We start from the raw sequence: 18,903 nt of genomic DNA, 5'->3' as shown, positions 1-18,903 counted from the left end.
TGTTCAAAGGCAAACTGAATATGGATGAAATTATAGTAACCAAAATATTATGTCCTTTCCATAATATTAGCTTAGTTATCAAATGAAATATTTATATTAACCAGCAAGAGGTTAACAATACCACATATGCAATGAATTTATTAATTATATTAATTCTTATTAATTTAAAAAAGCAGATACTGAATTATTCTTAACAGAACTGTAATTATATAACTCCACCTTTATCTCTATGTTTTAAAAGGTTTTATTTTTGTATTAATGGTAACTTGTGTAGGAGTCACCAGATTTTTCCCTCTGGATCAGACCGCACCCTGGCAATAATTTATGCAAATCTCAGGTTAACTTTACAATCCCACCTAAATGTGTGTGCTGAGATAATTCCCATTCATGCTAACATTTTTCTCTTATTAAAACATTAACAGAAAGGTAAATATTCTTGCAGTTCTTAAAAAGATAGAAGATGGGCATGCAATCCAAAAAATGTTCACTGTACAAAATAACAAAAATAATCATGAGCGATTGATATATTAGGTGACTCATTTTTTTTTTTTTCCGTGCTGTGGAGTCATTCACAAATGAATGCAAATAAAATTTTCCCCTTCCTGTTCCCTAGAAATATAGCCAAGTTTTAGTATGCTTAAAGTTCCTTTGTCCTAGGGGAAAATTCACACCTTTTCGCAGAAATAAAGAAGTTAAAAGTTTTGGGTAAAAAATTCTTCAAATGACATTGATTTGTACATAAGATGGAAATATTCTTGTTGGATTACCTGCAGCAAGCTGGGGGCTAGTGCTTCTACAGGGAGATGAGACATTCTCAGCTGGTCCCAGCCCAAGAGAGTTGGGTTCTCACTGGGTTCTCAGAGTGTGGGTGAGTTCTGTGATTGGCCAGGAGCCAATGCCAGATAGACCAAGTGTGCAGCCAGAGCAGGATCTTGGCACAGAGGCCTGGGCACGGAGCATGGGGAGTCATGGCCCTGGGCACTGCTGTTAAAGGGACGGTGCCTTCACCTTCTGACCCTGGGGGTTAGGAAGATGATACTCAGTTGTGCTTGTGTTAGACTTCTACACAGAGGGAGGCATCCCATACGTTCATGTGGATTGGCTGGCTCTTAAATTCTGGCTTAATCCCAGGGAAAGGAATAAATCAAAAGAAGAGTGAAGAATAAAAGATCTATGATTCTAAGAGTGTTCTTAGAGCAGCATATGATTTCATTCAAAAAGATAAGGAAATGTGATATTTCTTGAATAGTGTATATAAAGGGATAAATCATTCTTGTTTTTATGATATTGTAATATGAGAACCTGAAAAACAAATGTTCTTTTCCTTAGAAAGTTTGTACCAGTAGCTTGGCCAAGACTCTTAAATTATTATAACAAAATTTAATTGATTTATCAAGGATGAGGACAGTACTACAGTTTGTCATGCACTTTCACATTTACCACAGAGCCCATTTCCATGTGCACTGAAGTTGGGAAGTTGGCTCTTTGGTCCCTTTGCTGGGTTCCAGTACAGCTTCCAGATGATTGCTTCTCCTTCTTATAAAAATTCCTGATTTTTTGAAGCGGTTTCATTTCAGTTAAGCATCTTCTACCAACCATAATTCAATCAAGACTTGGATACAGTTGGGTTCTTGGTTCTTCTTCACGCCAAGTATTGTTGTTATCCTGAGTGACTCCAACATGCATTTTACTATTTATTCCATACATTGGTGTGTTGGTTCTTTGACCTGTTTATCTCTAAGTATTTTCATATATATCCTTGTTCTTACTAACACAAACGGACTTACTCCACCTCCAAAATCATATTTTTATTATCTATTGATGATAATATGTTCCTGAAAAAATTAGTTTAATACAATAAACATTTATTATTTCATGCAGTTTTTATGTCAGGAATCCAGCAATGTTTAAGCTAGATCATTCTAAATCAGGATTTCATGAGATTGCAGTCAAGATGTTGCCTGAGTCACCATTCATCTGTAAACATGCCTAGGGCTGGAGGATTTTCTCCCAAGGAAATCCTGGAAAGTTAGTGCTGATGTTGGAGTCTCCCCACAACATAGCAGATGGATTCCTCTAGAGTAGATCCAGTAACGAGCAAGGTGCAAGCCATGACGTCTTCTATGACCTACTCTTGGAGGTTATACTCCCATTTTTTTTGCAATATCCAATGGTTATACAAGACAGCTCTATTCAATGTGGAAGGAGACTGCACAGAGCACCAGTAGGTAAGAACTGTTGGTGGTCATCTTGGTTTGTCACCACACTTCTATTCCATTCAAACCACAGCTACCCTTGGACATGTTCTATTTTCAAAATTGCCAATCCAAACATCCAATTATTTAACTGTAAACTTTCATCCTCTAGACCTCTCATTCAGTGGCCACACTGATGTTTCTTCTTCTCTGGGGCTGCTAGGCTATACAATGCTCTATTTTCCTATCAGTGTGCCCCACAATTTCAGGTTAATCCAAGACACAGTATATTTTTGCACACTGGTTTACAAATTTCTTTTTTAGAAGAAGCAAACTCTGGTTGTTCAGACACCGGTAGACCAAATCAAGGTCACCAGTTTTTTTGATGGAAGCAGGAGTGAAAAGGAGTCCTGCTAATTCATCCTTCTTCGAATTTCTGCATCCCTGGTGGGCCAAGAACCTCTAAAAATCCCCTGAGTTTCAAGTAGCTGGACTACTTAGCTTCTTTTCTGATGCCCCATTTTACTTCCTCCTTTATTCTTGGAACACTCCACCAGAAAACAGGGAACATGGGGCAGAAAATAAAATAATAACTGAGAAATCTGATCAAGAAACAAACTAAACATGGAGGCACACAATGTTGGCAGAGCTGTCCTATTAAGACACACATTGGCCCATCTGGTGATCTTTCCAACCAAGTTCTTCAAACCATGACTAGTCTTGCCACTTCTTCCTCCTGCTTTATATCTAGCTTGGATACATATCACAGAATCAGGTATGACCCAAAGAAGTTTGATTTAACTGGTTATGTTCATTGGTAAATAGCAGTAAACTCCAAATTTGTTCTTTATGAGTTAAATTTTATGAACTGTGGTTAAATTTACTACATGTGTAGTTCAAGACTGTGGGTGGTCTTCAGTCACATGCTTCTGCTTCTTGGGATATCTGTCAATTTGTGTATGTGAACAAAAATGAACAGAGAAAACTAATGCTAACACGATAGTGATAAAAGTGGAGTTGAAATTGTCTGAGAATTGAGTCCATGATCAATGCTTATATATAGGTATTGGAGCAAACTTAGAAATCAATACTTTTAGTTAAAAATAGTCTCATTAGTGAACTGGCTAATAGGTCCAAAATACAAAGAAAAGTTGTACTCAAAGCTAAAAAGCCAGTAACTTTAATTTCAAAAGTAGGTTTGTTGAATTTAAAGACAAGTTAATTTTTTTTCAAAGACAGAATAACATGGATATCAAATTGAATATAGATGGAAAAATATATACTAGTGTGATGAACATTAATACAAAATCTGGAAAAAATGATTAGTAAATAGAAATCAACAGCATATTAAAAGAATAATATACCACGACTAATACAGTTTTTATCTAAGTTATAAAAGATCATTTAACTTCCAAGGATGTAGTAATTAATTCACCATATTAATAGGTCAAAAGAGAAAAGTCACATCTGCAGATTGCTATATAGTCTATAGACAAAGTTTAGCATCCACTTCCAATGGAGAGAAAAAAGAACATTCGTAAGATAGGAAGAAAAGTGTTCTACCTTATATTTCATTACGGTATATTAACGTGCATGTGTGTGTTTATACACACGTTTTACAATATTCACATATATGATGTAATACATAGTAATAATACCCAAACCACCAAGGAAAACTAACAACTAATACGCAGGTCTTAACTTGCATTGAGGAACAGAAGAAAATGAAATAATGTAATAAATGGTACCCCAAACCCTATTCTTATACATATAGTCAGTTGTCCATACAAATAATCTACAAATGTTACATAATGTCAATTAAAACACCATTTTTTTGTGTGTGTGGAATTAGAAAAACTGATACTAGGGTTTATCTTGTGAATTAGCGTGGCAAAATATACAGGAAGATTGTAAGAAAAGGAATAGTGATGTCATAGGAGTAGCTCTTCAAGACTGCTAGGTACTAACAAATTCCATAAGGAGGAAAAGCAAGGAATGGAATAATGGATTAAATGGAATGACATATCTGATACTTGTATAGGAAGAACATTATATTGAAATGGTATCATATATTAAATAACTTCATGCATTTGGGTCTATTTCTTGACCATATCAATTCTGCTGACTTGCCCCTCACTGCAGTTTAAAGAAGAGAATTTCTATTTCCCTTTATTCAGCAAAATACATTACAAGTTCTTTTGGTTCACACTAATGAGAAAAAAGTAAAGTTGAACACGTGAATAAATGTATACATTATGGGAATATAGTCAGATAATTTTATGGTAAAAATAGAGTACAACAGTATGTATAGCATAACTATAGTATGTATATATATATGTGTGTATATATATATACAAAATAATTCTATCTGTCTTCATCATCATCATCATCATCACCATCATCATCTATGTCTCTCTTTCCCAATATATAAATGAAAATACAAAAGATTTTTTTTTCTGGGAGTTGATAGTGGTTACTTTGGCAGAGAAAATGCATGCTGATGGGGTTTTGAGTAGGGTTGGGTGGGAGACTTTACTTTCATTCTCATGTTGTTACTTTTAAAAATAGTATAGAATTTATCCTACTATTTTTTATTCCTTATGTTTTCTTTATTAGTAAAAATAATTTATAAAATCTGCTTTCTTGTGTAGTGTAACAATAAGTGGTATAGAAGAGATCTCAAATGTATCAGTAAGTGAAACAAGCACATTGTATACTAGTTACTATATTTTGGAGGTAAGATTAAGGGAAGCTTTCAATTCTTTTTGTGTTTTTATTTATATGTACTTGCATTAAATTTGCAATGAAAAATGAAGATTAAAAAATTAACCACCAATAAAAGGTCATTTGAAACTTTTAAAAACCTATTTTGTTTGATTTAACTACTAGAGAATAACTTTTTTTTTGAAATCCTTTGGGTGTTAAATTGGGAACAATTAATTATGGAAAATTTGAACTTAGTATGTTTCAATGTGGGCAATTAAAAATAAACTTCACTGATTTTAAATATCTTAGGCAAAGAGTCCTCTACTGCGTGTCAGCTTTTGTCTGCTGATTTGCAGATCGCCAGATCTGTTTCAAAGTGGGCCATACTCTGCACATATGAACAGTCATCTTCATCTGGCTAATGTTAAAATGTCATATCCTTTGACCCACTCTATCCCAGTAACTACTCTGAGGACATAATCCTAAATACAGAAAAAGTTTTACATAAAAATATGTTTGATCCAACATGCTCAATAACATCAAAAAACTGGAACAAACTAAATATTCAATTTATGGAATAGTTTAGTAAACTCATGGATGTTTTAAAGTGGCTATAGAGAGTGATTTGTCTGTAATGTTTATAATAGCATAGGGAAAAGCTCATTATATTATGCTAAGAGAAAAGAGAGGGAAAGCCTTGTCTTTACAGTTTGAATATAACTTCAAAAAAAAAAAAACACTGAAGAATCTTTGCATGACTACAATTTTAGTGCTTTAAATTGAGTTGGCTTGATATTAAGATAATGAAGATGTCAATAAACTGTGCGAGACATCCCCCCCACCCCCATCCCCAATAGCATAGAAGAACAAAATTTACTAAGGTAATTGGATTTTTAAAGATGGCTTTGAGATTTATTAGACTTTAATAAAAACTAATAACTCTTTGTTTCTCTTAAAGTTTGCCTTTTACATTCCTCATGAAAATACTAGAGAAGGAATATCAAGCTTGCAATTGGAGTGACTGTTGCCAGACAACTACAGACAGCTGTATAATAATTTCAGAAGCTACTTACCAAAGAAAGTCTAAAGTGGAAGGATATGGCTTTCACTCTCTGGGAAAACAGAAAGGAAGGAAGAATATGACAAAGGAGGAAATCAGCTGTTGGACCACAGAAACATTTAAACATTGAAAAAATGCCAACCATTGAAGACAGTTGCCTTGCTGCACAAAATCCTGAGGTCTGCCCATTGTCTATTTCTGTCAGCCAAGCAATTCGCTCAGCTATTGCTATTTGGGGAAAGAATTTCCACAGAGCTGGCGTATCTTCACCCTCCAAGGTTTCCTCTGATTGACTGATCAACAGGTGTTGAAAAAGCCTGTGGCAGAAATATCACAGACCCACTGTGGTCATTTGACTTCTGTGGCTGGGACTGTAGTTTCATTTGAGTTCATTGTTTCTTAATCAATGAGCCTTTTTTTGCAGGAGAAAAGCTAAATAGATTATTTGCAACATTTATAAGTAATTACTTTTCCTATATAGGTATAGCATATGCATTTATTAATACCACAGATTTATTTATCATTTGTAAATTGAATACTGTACTAATGATTGCTGAAACCTAAATAAATATGATGTAGAATGAACTTTTTAAAGAAATGCTGTCATTACAATCCTAAAAAGTATTAAGCTAACAATTTTTTCTTCTTAACCTATTGGAGCTGGAGAAGTACCCAATATTGTATTTCCTTGAGAAGTAAAATGTCAGAAAGTCTATTAGAATAATTATCATGCAAGTATCAGAGAAAAAGCAAACAAACAAAAACCCCAACCACTTAAGGAATAGAATTTATTATACTTTTTTTATACTAAATTTCATTTCTTGACTTTTTTCTTCAAAATAAATACAAAGCAAAATAAATATGTGCACACGAATTTTTCAAATTTTCAATCAAAATAAGAAAATTTAAATAAGAACAAAATTTCAACATATATGCCATCACATGCCTTCCTATCACACTTGGAGAAAAAGGCAAAATCCTTACTACGATCACTGGGGTCATGCATGATCTGCCTTCTCAGCTTTCCTAGTTTTGACCTTATGTTTACCCACTCTTACTCTGATCTTTCAGCTTCAGCCACACTGTTCTTTTGTTGGTCCTTGAACCCTCTGGGCCCACTCTCAACTTAGGGCTTTGTTATCTCTCGGCCAGGCATGTTCTTTCTCAGATACTTGAAGGGCTGGTCGCTTCTTCAGGTCACCATCCTAAGTGGAGGCTTCCTTGTCTATTCTATCTAAAATTTAACCTTCTTTCCCCATCAATATTTTATCCTTCTTTCCCTGTGAATTTTTTTTCCTCTTCTAGCTTATCATTACCTAACATAAAGTACTTTTTTGTTTATCTTGTTATTGTTTCCATTCTTCACTAGAATGTAAGCTCTATGAAGGAAGGGATTTTTGTATTTTGTTTACTGTTCTATCATCAGTGTACAAAAAAATGCCAGGCACATAGAAGGTCTTCAATAAACACATATTTATTGAGTGCCTAGAAATGAAGCCTAGAAAATATGATGCTTGAATGCAACTGGTTTGAAAACACTGTTGCCACTCAAGACAAGGCTTTTAATGCTTGCAAGTGCCTCATACCTCGGAGAAGAGTATGCTACCTAGTGCTCCATTCATGATTTTTTGTGCTTCCCGAAAAGAATAATACTGTCATCCTATTGGTTTGTTCAGGCTACTTTACAAAATTTAACTCATCTAATCCTTTAACAACTCCCTAAGTTTTTATTACCCTTATTTTACAGGTGAAAAATTGAGGCTTAGTTAACTAAATAATCACATGTTGAAGCAAATACATGGTGAAACTACTATTAAATAGATTTTCTGAATGAAAATATTTGCTTGTCACCAATAAGCTATAGTGTTTGGGAGAGCTAAAAAAAAAATGAAATACTAATAGGCAGATCTAATCTGTTAAGTGATGAGGAAATGTTTATGGATTTTAAACCAGGGAGGGACATGATAACGTTTACATGTTAGAGAAACTGCCCAGGAAATAGAATAGAAAATGAGATGGACAGAATAGGCTAGAGCCAGGAAGTGGGTAGTCTGTTGCAGTAAATACACAAGAAAATAAGAAGCTTGTTCTTTTCAGTAGAAGATATGATAGAGAAGAGAATATAGAATTTAAACATTTCAGGAACTGGAATTTACTGAGCATTGAGGGAAATGAGGAATAAAAAATGACTCCAAGATTTGTTATTTGAGCAGTTAGAAATATGTGATACTGCTACTAATATGGATTGGGAATGCAAGAAGAAGAGTTGATTTGGAAGAGAATAGAGTAACTGGAATTAAGAGAGAAGAGGCCCTTAGGGAAAGAGGGATTGGTATATAATCTCAAATGTGGCCAAAGATCAATAGACAAGGAATGAACAGCATTGTCTGGACTTGGCAAACAGCAAATCAGCATTGGGGATGTATGACAAAGCAGCTGTAGGGCAGCTTCTGGTATAAAGTTACACCACACCAATCACCTTAAGGAATTTGAAGGGTAAAAGTGGAGATAATGAATGTAGCTTCCCGTGAGGTACCATGCTGAAAAAAAAAGGGCTAAAATAGAGTAGGGGCCCATTTTGTAATTGTTGTTTTAAAGACAGAAGTGATCATTTTAATAGATTCAATGGTAAATACCAGTTTTATTAGATCCTATTGTTGCTCAAACAAATTACCACAAGCTTAATAGCTTAGCACAACTCAAATTTCTTAATTCCAGTTTGGCAGTCAGAAGTTTGAAATGAGTTTCACTGGACTAAAATCAAGGTGTTGGAAGAGCTGCATTCCTTTCGGAGGCTGTAGGGGCTAATCCGTTTCCTTGTCCTTTCTTCCTTGTTCAGCTTCTAGCGGCTGTCTGCATTTCTTGGTATGTGGCCCTCCCTCTGTCTTCAAAGTCACATCTTCAGTGACTCTGCTTCTGTCACCATATCAACTTCTCTGACTCTGGCACTCCTGCTTCCCTCCTACAAGGACTCTAGTGATGACACTGGGCTCACCAGATAATCCAGGACAACTTCCCATCTCAAAGTCCTTAATTGAGTCACATTTTGGAAAGTACTTTTTGCTATGAAAGTTAACATGTTCACAGGTTTTGGGGAGGAGCATTATACAGCCTACCACCGGCAGGTACATTATAGAGATTTGTGAAGGACAAATGCAAGATAACTTAAGAAGAATCATGTGTCAAGTTCCAGGTTCTTTTATTTTCTTTCTCAATATCATCGTCATTAATAAACTCTTTTCTTTCTCTCTTCTTCACCAACATTGGGTTTCCTGTCTGTGTTCACCATCCCCAGAACCTTAGGGCAGGACTCCCTTGCTGGACAGATGAGAACAACAGCAGTTTATTGGTCACATATACCCACAGCCGGATGGAGGAGGACATTGCACACCATATAGGACATGGGGGTCACAATCAAGAGCAGAGTTAACAACCAGGGCTTTGGGGCAGGCTTGGTAGTAACAAGACAATGGGTGAACTCTGGTTCCCATGGGAGGATGTGACTGGCTTGTTTGAATAATTTCGCAGCAGGTAGGGAAGTGAATCCCACTAGGGTGAGGACCGTGTGCAGTGCAGCCTGTCCAGCTAATAGGGAAATTTGCTGTGGGGGATCTTTACTCTCTGGGTGGAGGGCATATCTGGTGACGGAACAGGAGAACTCATGGAGGCTTTTGGGGCCTGTGGGGTGATTGACCTGCAGGGATTCTAGTTCTCCTTCTGGATCTGGTCAGGCTGGACCAGGAGATGGTCTAGGAGCAGCTGCTGGGGCTAGGACTGCCCACTGGGCTCCTGAAGGCCAAGAAACGGGAGCCCCTCACTGGTCCGGGGTGAGGCCCAGCATGGGGAGAGGCAGAGTAAAGGGACACCCACTGGTGAACACTGAAGTCTGGGTTCTGAAGAAGGGGAAGAGTTTTCAGACATTTAAGGGGCCCTCTTGCAGGATGGGGGACAAAGGGTTGGGAAACTGGGGTGTTTGGGAGAAGCTAAGGTGGTCAGATCTGAGCACAGCCGATAAAACCTAGACCTTGAAAGCAGCAAGATGCTGACTTACCCTAACCAGGGCAGTAGAATCTTTTCATTGCAGAAATTGGCTTTTATAATTTCTCTGGAAAGGTGTTCACTCTCTCTTTCTCTTGTTCCCTCTCTCTGTTCTTTATAAAGTCGCATTTATTATTCATAATTAATTTCCCAAATTTTTCCATGATCAAAGAAGCTGAGATCTGTCTCCAGAGGAACTTGAGATTCAGGAAAGTTCTTAAAGGCTTCTAACAGTGTGAAAGTGAGATTGAGAGGGACAGGAATTAGTTTCACAGACAGAATTAGAAGTCCAAATGGTAAAATGGACATGGCACAAATCTTCGTGGTTTTAAGTAATCTTCTTGAAAACTGTAGCATATTATTAGATGTATCTAAGGTTTGCAGTTCACAGTTTAGGAGAAGAAAATGGGTACAAGTAGTAGATGGTGCTAAAATGATTGAGGGTGGGTTTCTGTTCCCAAGGTGCCTTCCTTCCTCCTTCTATTTAAAAGATATGGTGAGCAGGTATGTGTCCTTCCTGATATTTTCCATTCAGAAATAAGGTTATATCTCTATAGCTTCTTTCTAACTACCCACCTCTCTCTCTCTCTCTCTCTCTCTCATCTATCTAATCTTCTACTATCTGTCTCTGTATTTGCACATTTTTAAAACAAATTTGGCTGTCTTGGTGGTGTGCAGTATGCTTTTCTCAATGATTTATTGGAACGTATAAATCTCTTTCATTGATTGCTGTATGAAATTCCCTTGTATACTTTTGCATACTGATTAGTTTTAGTATAGTGGTTTGAAAAAATTCTCTGTTAACACCCCCCTCCCCCATATTTCTCCTGAGGGTTTCTATTATAAAGATACAAATCTATTTCTTGGTTTACTGACTTTACATAGAGTCTACTGACCTTCTACTTTGAAAGAAAAGGGGGTTTTCTGCCTTTATATACCCCCTCAGCCAACCTTCCAATATGGTTGCATAGTTTTAAAATTCTTTTCATGGCTTGCTTTATGACTTTATTATATGTGTGCTAGTTATCCTCTATGGCCACATGGATGTGAGGGTGAGTTGAAGTCTCTGCCTTCCTTCGTGTTGCAGGCTCACTTCCTGCTCCTGTAGGTATGGAGGCCTCAGGGTGGTTTTACCAAAATGCCCTTTTTTAGGCCAGGTTTGTGGTTTATTCAGGAATACAATTCTCTAAAAAATGTATTTGACTTCTTATTCTATTTCCTATGCCAGTAAGTACAACCAAAGTTTTTATCTTGCTTCCTTAATTCCTATGCCCCTCTCTCAAGTTACTGTTGACTACCTGAAGGTTATTTGAAGTGGTAAGGCAGCACCCTAATTTGATCTGTGTAGCAAGTTTACGTCCTTCTGTTTAACTGAGAAGTCTTTATGAGTTTTTGTTGTGCAAGGCACTTCTCCCTATCTTATCACTGTCCATTTGGAGTATAGAAGCAGTTGCCAGGTAAGACTCAAGTTTCTTGATTCACTCCCTTCTAACTCTACTTTCAAACTACCCAGTTCTTTCCTAAGACATTTCTTTCTCTCTTCTTATCTATGGCGCCCTAAAATAGCAAATAAAAGGCAACCAATACTGAAATTCTGACTTTTTCCAATCACTTTCCCTACAACCCCAGACTCGGTTGGCTTGCTAGTTTTGCAGGAGATAGATCTTACCAACTATTTTGAATTGCTTCACATGGGTTTCCATCTTTTGAGCTCAGGGTGCCTAGTTTCTCACTGCCTGTTTCCTGCCCACTAGGCCCAAGATACATCCTCTGTTTCATTGACTTTATAATCCATGTCTTCTTCTCTTTTTAATTTCTGAAATGAGGATGCATATTATGATCTGTAACAGTTACTAGTTTGTCAGCATTTAAAATTATTTTAGTGGTACATAAAGGTATCATGCATCCTGCATGTCATAGTTTATTAGATCAGAAGCCAGGATTCCTGAGATTAAATTCTCATTCTGCAAGTAACTAGTTGTGTGACCTTAGACAAGTTATTTCCCCTTTATACGCTTCAGTTTTCTCATCTACAAATTTGAAATAAAATTATTATCCTAGCATTGCTGTTGAGGCAAAATGTGTTAATATATAAATTGCTTTAAAAATGCCTGGACAGAGTATGAACTAATGTAAACTCTATCATCATCATAATGATCACCATCATCAAAACTGGATGCAATGACATATGGTCAACGCCTTCAATACTTATAGAAGAAAAGATTTTAAAAACTGGAACTTTGCATCAGGACAAATTGTCAATTATGTTAAATGACAAATATACATGGGCATATATATATTTGTTCCAGACCACCACAATAAAGCAAATATTGCAATAAAGTGAGTCACAAATTTTTTGGTTTCACAGCACATATGTAAGTTATATTTACACTATATTGTAGTCTATTAAGCGTGTAATAACACTACATATCAAGAAACAATGGACATAACCTAATTTTTTAAAGTTCAATTGCTAAAAAATGCTAACCAATCATCTGAGACTTCAGCAAGTTGTAATCTTTTGGTTGATGGAGGATCTTGCCTTGATGTTGATAGCTGCTGACTGATCAGGGTGTTGGTTACTGAAGGTTGGGGTGATTGTGGCAATTTCTTAAATAAGACAACAATGAAGTTTGTGGCATTGAGTGACCCTTCCTTTCACAAATATTTCTCTGTAGCATGTGATGCTGTTTGATAACATTTTACCCATAGTACAACTTCTTTTAAAATTGGAGTCAATCCTCTCAAACCCTCTCACTGCTTTCCCAATGAAGTCTATATAATATTATAAATCCTTTCGTGTCATTTCAACAATGTTAAGAGCATCGTCACCAGAAGTAGATTCTATCTCAAGAAAACAATTTCTTTGTTCATTTTTAAGAAGCAATTCCTCATCTGTTAAAATTTTATCATTAATTTCAGCAATTCAGTCACATCTTTAGGCTCCCCTTATAATTTTAGTTCTTTTGCTGTTTTCACCACATCTGCAGTTGCTTTCTCCACTGAAGTCTTGAACCCCTCAAAGTCATCCATTGGGGTTAGAATCAACTTCTTCCAAACTTCTGTTAATGTTGATATTTTGACCTCCCCAGAAATTTTAAATGTTCTTAGTGGCTTATGGAATGGTGAATCCTTTCCAGCAGGTTTTCAATTGACTTTGCCCAGATCCATCAGAAGAATCACTATCTATGGCAGCTATAACCTTATGAAGACTCTTCCTTTCATTTGAACATGTATAAGTCATTGTAAGTTATTAGTTTCCCTAATTTCAATATTGTGTCTCTGGGAATGGGGAGGCTTGAGGAGAGGAAGAGAGACAGGAGAATGACTAGATGGTGGAGTAATCAGAACACATAAAACTTTTATCAGTTAAGTCCACTGTCTGATACAGGTGCAGTCTGTGGCACCCCAAAACAATTATAATAGTAACATCAAAGATTACTGATCACAGATCACCATAACAGATATAATAATAGTGAAAATGTTTGAAATATTATGAGAATTAATGAAAATATGATGCTGAAACACAAAGTGAAAACATGCTGTTGGAATAATGGTGCCAATAGACTTGCTCATGGCAGGATTGCCACAAACCTTCATAATGTCTGCAAAGCCAAGTGCAATAAAATGAGGTATGCCTATAGCTATTGTTCCCTGTATCCTGTCCAAGAAATCATTGTCTTCTCCTTAATCACAAATATATTCTCCTATATTTAATTCTAGAAATTTTTTTTAGTTTTAGCTTTTGCATTTGGGTTTTTGCTCTATCTTGTATTAATAGTTTTTGAGTGTGGTGTGAGGTAGGGATTGACATTTAATTGTTTCAAAAACAACTGTGGAATGTTTTCATTCCTTTAGTGGATTGCTTTGATGTCTTTGTCAAAAATTAATTGATCATGTTGGTCCATTTCTAGGCTATTGATTCTGCTCCATCATAGGATTTAATAATTTTTATACCAGTAACCAAATGCCCTGATTATTGTAACTTTATAGTATATCTTGAAATCAACTGTTTTTTTAATCTATAAAAAGCATGATGGAGTTTTAATCAATAGTCATTAAATCAGTATATCAATTTAGAGTCTTTTAATGGCATATATCTCCATTTATTTAGATCTTCTCTAATTTCTCTTGGCAATGTTTCATAGTTCTCAATGTGGAGGTCTTGCACATGTTTTGTTAAATACATTTCTAAATATTTCATATTTTTTGATGGTATTGTAAATTGAATTAAAAAATAATTTCCTTTTTGCTATTAGTGTGTAGACATGCAGTTGATTAATAATAACTTGCAATCTTTACCAAACCTAATTATTAAGTTTAGTAACTCTTTTACAGATTCCTTAGGATTCTCTCCTTGTCTTCAGTGACTAAAGATAATCTTATTTCTTCTTTTCCAATTCTGTGTCTTTATTTATTTTTCTTGTTTTATTACATTGGCTGGGACCTTCAGGAAATTATTGAAGTAGAGCAAATGGGCATCTTTATATTTTTCTTGATCTTAGTGAGCAAGTGTTCACCATTTCACCATTAGGTATAAAGCTAGCAGTACTTATTGCTTACCTAATCTTTGTAGGATTGAAGAAATTCATTTCTGTTGCTGCTTTCTGAGAGGTTTTATCATTAATGGGTGTCATAGTTTTTTTTCAAATGTTTTTCCATATCTATTGAAATGAACATGATTTTTCTAATTTATTTTCTTTACATTGATTGATTTTTAAATATTAATTCAATCTTTTATACCTGGGAGAACCTTACTTGGTCATGATACATATTCTTTTTAGCACATTGCTGGATTTGATTTCCTAATATTTTAAAGGCTTTTTCTTGTATCTATATTCATGAGGGATATTGATTTCTGATTTTATTTTTAATAATGTTTTTGCATAGTTTTGGTGTCAGGGTTATGCTGATCAAATAAAATGTATAGACAAGTGGTTCCTCCTTCTCTCTTTTCTGAAAAAGTCTTTGTAAGATCTGTGTTATTTCCTCCTTAGATGAACTTGATAAAATGTTACAAAATTTCCAGTGTAAACATCTGGGTCTGGAGTTTTCTTTGTGTGAAGACTCTTTTTATAACAAATTCAATTTCTTTAATAGAGAAAGGACCATTTAGACTTTCTGCTTTATCTTTTGTCCGTTTTGTTAGCTGTAGGTGCCAAGAAATTTGTCTATTTTAAGATGTCTAATATTTTGGCATAAAATTATTTATCATATTCTCTTATCTTCCATTTAATCTGTGAGGATTTGTAGTGCTGTACACTCTTTCATTCTTTATATTGTTCATTTGTGTCTTCTCTCTTATATGCTTGGTTAATTTAGTTAGAGGTTTGTCAATTTTATTGACCTTTTCAAAGATCCAGCTTTCGTCTGTTAATTTTCCCTATTTTCTGTTTCAATGGTTTCTACTCTTTTCTTTATTATTTATTTATTTTGAGTTTTCTTTATCCGTCTTTTCCTAGCTTCTTAAATTGGAACCTTAAGTTAAGCCCTTTCTTTTCCTCTGTTTAAAATTTCCTGTTAAAATTTCCTTCCAAACCCTACTTTAGCTGCATCTGACAAATTTGCATCAATTGCTTTTTCTTTATCATTTAATTAGAAATATTTTCTAATATGTCTTGTGGTTTCTTATTTGAACAGTGCATTACTTAGAATTGTTTTAATTTACACTTTTTTTTTCTTGATATGTTACTTATATTGATTTCTTGCGCAATTCCACTGTGGTCAGAGAAAAGATATCTGCATAATTTTGGTTATTTTCAATGTATTGGGACTTGTTTCATGGCCCAGTATATGACCTCTTGATGAATGTACCATGTGTCCTTGATGAAAATGTACATTCTGCAGTTCTTGGATGTAGTGCTCTATGTATGTTATTAAGTCAAAGTTGTTGATTGCTAAAACTATTTTTTTATTTGTAATAATAGGTGTATATTTTAAGGACACACAGGAACACAAAGTTGGAGAGGAAAATCATCAGCAACTCAATCATCAGCAACTCTTTGCTCCCTGGATTCCCATCCCTAACTCTAGGAAGCATTTAGGCTTCGATATTCAGAAGGAATTTTATTTACAGACCACCAGACGGGCAAATTCAACCAATAAAATTCCTTCTTTTTGTTTGCATTGTGCTGAGTATTACTCTGGTTTTTAAAAATTACAAATTGAATGGATTCCAATTTTAACAATCCAATCCCAATCCAAATGAAGAAGTATATAATTGCCCCATTCCCTCATTCTACTCCTGGAAGCAATAATTGTTTTACTTTTAAGAGTTCTCTTCATTTTGCTTGCTTTTTGTTACTGAAGGTGTAAGCAGTTTTATGAATGGTACATACACATAAGTCAGGGTTCTTGTTTAATATTAATAATTTAGATTACTTCATTAAAAATGGAAATGTTGGTTAGCCAAGGAAAGACTTGACCTTGTTTAAGGAAGAGACATAGGACTTTGAAAGTTACATTTTATCTATCAATAGTGATCCATGTAAGCTTCCCAATTCAGGTAAAAAATACCCATCCACTTGTTACTTTGATCACCTTTTAGAAGTGGAGAGTAAAAGGATTGTGTCCTCGTTTGCTAATGCTGCAGAATGCAAAACACCAGAGACGGATTGGCTTTTATTAAAAGGGGTTTTATTTGGCCACACAGTTACAGTCTTAAGGCCACAAAGCATCCAAGTTAACACCTCAGCAATCGGGTACCTTCACCGGAGGATGGCCAATGGCGTCCGGAAAACCTTTGCTAGCTAGGAAGGCAGCTGGCGTCTGCTCCAAAGCTCTGGCCTCAGAATGGCTTTCTCCCAGGACGTTCCTCTCTAGCAAGCTTGCTCCTCTTCAAAACATCACTCCCAGCTGCACTCCGTGAGTTTTTCTCTCTGTGAGTCAGCTGATTTATATAGCTCCACTGATCAAGGCCCACCCCGAATGGGCGGGGCCACGCCTCCATGGGAACGTCTCATCAAAATCATTACCCACAGCTGAGTGGGGCACATTCCAAGCAAATCTAACCAGCATCAAAACTTCTGCTCCACAAAACTACAAAGATAATGGCATTTGGGGGACACAATACATTCAAACTGGCACAGATTGGAAGGTAAGATGTGAAAGTGGTAGGTATTCTTGGTGCATATTCGCTTAAAAGGAGAAAAATCTATTTACTGCATACTTGCTTAAAAGGAGAAAACTCCATTTAAATCCAAATTTTGACCTGTGGCATACCATTGTGAAATAAGTCAAGGTTTAAAAGCTTAGTCCCTGCCTATAGTTTAGAGCAAGACAACTGGACAGCAAACTGCATTTGACTCTAAATCCTTTTGTGCTCTAGTCAACAAAATTAATAAGCCACTGAATTAAGAGTCCAAAACAATGTACTTTTTCTCCCCACAGGATGCTGAATGTGCATATTTTAGTTTTCCTGAACTTCTTCCATTGAGAATTGTCTTTATTTTCCATTTCAACACAATACTAACTTGACATTTGAACTGAGTTTTGTGGATGCTTATCACTAGAGTGAAAATTTTTCTTGGAAGAACATTACCTGTATTTTCTGATGGTTTCAGGTGAAGACCTGAATGATCTACAAATGTACCTTTTTAACTTTTTAATCATACATTTCTGGGGAATGGAGTTAATGTTGTGCTTTCATCGGTGCAAGAATCTGATATTCTGAGACTTTATGTTTTTTACTTTATTTATCAAATAAGAAAAACCATTTCCAAACAAAACAAAGCAAAGCAATGGGAAAAACAAATATCCTGAAGTAACTTCATTTCTTCCAATATACTCCTGCATATTAAAAGAAAATTAAAGAACCATAATCACACTTGTCTTTTATCTAGTGTTTTTCATGGAGGAGAGTATTGCTCTGTGTCTCCTAATGTGCCATCTTGGAATCTCCCTTATTCTTGGACTTTATGCATACTTTATGCAAAGTGCAAACAGAAACCAAAGGTTTTCTAAGTGGATGATTTACACTAATAGTATTCATTTTTTTGTCCTGAATATTTTTTAATTCAAAAAATGACAACTCAATATTGTTTACATCTTTTTTGTGGAACTCATTATAGTCTTACAGAGATAATAAACTTAATAACATTAACAATGATAATGAGAGGCATTTTTCAAGCATTTATAATGTGCTTGGTCATTTCCAAGAATTCTCTCTCTTAATTCTTGAGTACTACCAGGAGGTTTGTGGTTTTATCACCACTATTTTAAAGATTCTTATCTGAAAAATAATACTTGGAAAAGTGAAGTAGTTTGCTAGTGGTCAACACATAATGAGCCATTGAGAATGGATTCTGGCAGAGGGAGTGTAACTCCAGTTTCTGTGTAATTTAACCACTGGGGTATCCTGCCTTGGGGATAATGCAAAGCTAGAAATGTATTCAAATGAGGCTGTTCAGAGGTCTGTATGTTTAAGATAGGCTAGTGAAATGATGGCTAAAATGCAGGGCTTTAATAAGAAAGAAATGAAAAAGTTGAAGAAGATGGAAGTAATGGAATGATTGCATTTAACATTGTCACCAAGTCTGTAGAATTTTCAAATTATTATAGAATTTTATTCCATGATATATTCAATAATTTCATGTGTTTGCTATACCAAATATTATGGTATGGCAATTACTATATAAAACTTGGGAGTCAAAATCGTTAATGGTCTTATGAGTGAATCTTGTTTTGTTTTAATTTTCACATTTTAAAAGGAATTTTGCTTCTTATGGAGGCCATCAAATACATCATCAAAAATTATCTTCAATCCATTCTTAGTTTTTGTTATTATAGCAAATCCCTTTTCTTTTGGACTTGTGACCCCATATTGATTTTTTTGTTTGAGATTAAAAATTACCTTCTAAATATGCAATAAGGCAATAAAATCTATTAAAATGTATTGTATTCTGA

Source organism: Choloepus didactylus, chromosome 3 (assembly GCF_015220235.1).
Source record: "Choloepus didactylus isolate mChoDid1 chromosome 3, mChoDid1.pri, whole genome shotgun sequence".
NCBI lineage: Eukaryota > Metazoa > Chordata > Mammalia > Pilosa > Megalonychidae > Choloepus > Choloepus didactylus.
Note: the sequence above shows the minus strand (reverse complement) of the source record.